Source organism: Arachis ipaensis, chromosome B10, assembly GCF_000816755.2.
Source record: "Arachis ipaensis cultivar K30076 chromosome B10, Araip1.1, whole genome shotgun sequence".
Classification (NCBI taxonomy): domain Eukaryota; kingdom Viridiplantae; phylum Streptophyta; class Magnoliopsida; order Fabales; family Fabaceae; genus Arachis; species Arachis ipaensis.
Window position 1 is genome coordinate 6,723,271 of NC_029794.2, and position 3,533 is coordinate 6,726,803.

Consider the following 3,533-nt stretch of genomic DNA (forward strand, 5'->3'; position numbering starts at 1 on the left):
TTAGTGATTATTTTAAGCTTTATAAAAAGAAGATTGTGAGTTCAACCCCCACTTTTTTTACTATATACGTAATTTTTACATATATATTATATAATATATTAGGAGTGTGGATAGAATAGGGTAGAGTATACCCTGAACTTGTACCCTATCCTACCTGCAGGTAAACTTGCACCGTACCCTACCCTACTCGCAACAAATTGAGTAAATAATCCTACTTGAACGGGTTGGTTCGAATTGGGTACCCGCAAATAAGGTATAGATTGCCAACCTTAGTTAATACCGCCGTGTAAGAAAAGGAAAATAGATAGAAAATAAAACTTATTATACTTTAGACTATCTTTAGAATATTAAACAAACTTATCGATCAAAAGCGAAACGGGAACGAACATGCTACGCATTTGGATGGAGAACAATTGTACGCAATGATAATCATCTTTTCTCAAAGCTTCAATCAAGGCGTGTCATGCGTTAACTAGAATAACTACATAGATACAACAACAAAGGAAAGTGATTGGTTAGTAATTACTTTGTGTTTTCTTGCTTGGTCAAGGTCAATGGATGCGCAAAAACCAAAAACGTTTTATTCGGCTGTTTAATATTCCACTATAATTATCATCATAAACCAAAAACGTTCTTTGTGTTTTCTCTCGCTATCCTTTGTTCATCGAAATATAATAAGTGTAATTTTCTTCAAATAAATGAAGAGTCGTAACTCAAATGCAACTATTCAAGGCAAACAGAATAAAATACTAGTCACCTCAAATTTTAAAAAATAAAATGAAAATATATAATTGTTATTTAGGCCGATCGATCGAGAACCAAGACCTGAAGAGGAAAGGGAACCCTAAACTACCTTATTTCAGTCAACGTATAACCTAGCTAGCAAACCTTAGTTCGCTGGTTATGAACATTTGTTTGTTACTTATAAAATGACAACAAAAGATTTTTCAATTTGCTTGATCATCTTCAATTCCTCGGTATATTGATTATTTTGATTCATAAAATTAATAACTTTTGATTATTGTAACTCCGATTTCTAACTGTCTCACCAAGAACAATAAGGATTAGGGTGATGTATGTATCATTGCACCTATCATGATTCATATAATGTACTATAAATTAAACGGGTTGTTTCTTCCTTTCGCTAATTACTTATTAATTAATTAATTAATTAGCGCTAAGTAATTGGCAAGAAGCCTAACGAATTGAATCTGATGAAGTATGAAAACACGTGGTTCCAACAATTAACGATAACCCTAAGGTTAATATAATATAAAAAGCATAAAACGCAAGTTAACCCTGTGTGTTGCACAAAAATTGAGTTGTATATGAAAGAGCCTAGTAGCGGAAACGACACAAATGTCCAACACAAAAATAATATGGAAGCACTCACAACATAATATGGCAGCAACTATAACAAGCAAATATAGCAAGTAAAGCAATAATAAGAACACATCGAGATTTTAACGTGGAAAACTCCCTCAATGTGAGAGGTAAAAATCACGAGTCGTCCAGACCAATGAAATAGCTCCACTATAATCAAATGAGGTATAAGAAAGTCTCAAACAAAGCACAAAAACGTGCATATAACCAACCAAAAACATCAAAGCACCAAAGCTTACAAATTAGAAGCAAAAAGATGAAATATATCTAAGAAAACAGAGCTGCTGTCGAAGCCAATTTCTCCCTCTGCAGACTTCCAATTAAAATCTCCACCGTTCAGAATAAATAACAAGATGTGAAGAATCTACAGTCCAAATTTCACATCGATCCAACGGTAAACGAATGAGAAACTGCCGTTCCAAGGTTGATGCTCTGTGTAAAATGGGAAACCTAATTTCTCTCTTGCGAAGCCAATTTCTCTCACTGAAAATCTCCAATCAACATCTTCACCGACCAAAATGAAGAAAAAGATGATAGAAACACGCAGTTTAAATTTTAAGCCGATCCAACGGTGAACAATTGAGAAACTGCTATTTGAAATTTACTGCTTTGGGCAAAAATGAGAATTCTGTTTTTTCCCTTCTCTTTCTCTCTTTGGTGGCTACTCTCTCTCTCAAATGACCTCCAAAATCTGAATTAGGGTTGTGACACTAGGGTGCAAGAATACACCCCCAAAAATGTTGGGCTTGGGCCTCACAAAGGAGAGAAAAAACCCAACAAATCTCCCCCTTCTCGACTAGGTGGAGGCTCTCGCCATTCCGGCGATCAAACAACATGTTTCAAACTTTTCTCTTGACAATGCTTTTGTCATCATATCAGCACCATTGTCATCAGTGTGAACTTTCTCAAGTTCCAACAACTTGGAATCTAACCATCCCGTATCCAGTAAAGCTTCCAACAGCTGAGGCATAAGGAATTTCATCCATTGCTTGTTTCTCCTCATCAGTGGTTGGACACTGCTTGGTACTCAACTTAAAATGAGGAGCAAAAGAACTAGCAACACATTTGGCATCATTCATGCCAAACCTTTGAAGCACCTTCTTTATGTACTTCTCCTGTGACAAATAAAGCTTCTTGGAATCTCTATAATGAGTAATAGTCATGCCCAAAATTTGTTTGGCAGGACCCAAGTCCTTCATAGCAAAAAACTTGCTCAATTATTTCTTCAACTCATTAATCCTCAAAGCATTCTTGCCCACAATCAAAATATCATCCACATAAAGTAAAAGAATGATAAAATCATCATCAGAAAATTTTTGCACAAATACACAATGATCTGAAGTTGTCTTACGGTAACCATGCTTCCCCATAACAGATTCAAACTTCTTGTACCACTGTCTTGGAGCTTGCTTCAACCCATAAAGACTCTTCTTAAGCTTGCACACAAAATCTTCCTTTCCTTTAACAACAAAACCCTTTGGTTGCTCCATGTAGATCTCCTTATCTAAATCACCATGAAAAAAAGCTGTCTTCACATCCATTTGCTCAATCTCCAAATCAAGAGACACTGCTAATCCAAGCACAGCACGAATGGATGACATCCTCACAACAGGAGAAAAGATCTCCTCATAATCAACACCTTTTCTCTGGCTAAAACCTCTAACAACCAATCTAGCCTTATACCGAGACTTAGAATTGTGTTCTTCATTCTTGATTCTGAATACCCATTTGTTCTTCAAAACTCGCATACCTTTCGGTAGCTTCACTAACTCATAGGTATCATTCTCAAGCAAGGACTTCATTTCTTCTTACATAGCTTCAAGCCATTGAACTTTGCTTTCATCTTCAACAGCCTCTCCAAAGTATTAAGGTTCTCCCCCATCAGTCAACAAAACAAACTCATGTGGAGAATACCTTGACAAAGGCTTTCTCTCTCTTGTAGACCTTCTAAGTGCATTTACAGGAATTTCTAAAGCTGGTTCTTCATCTTGATCATCATCACCAACTTCATCAAGTATTGGATCAACTGTTCCATCTTCACCTGCACTTGTATCATGCTCATTATTTTGAACTTCAACTCTACCATCTTCTACCATAGGCATAGAGGGAGTAATATCCAAGTCAGAAAAATCATCACTAGGCTGAACCAT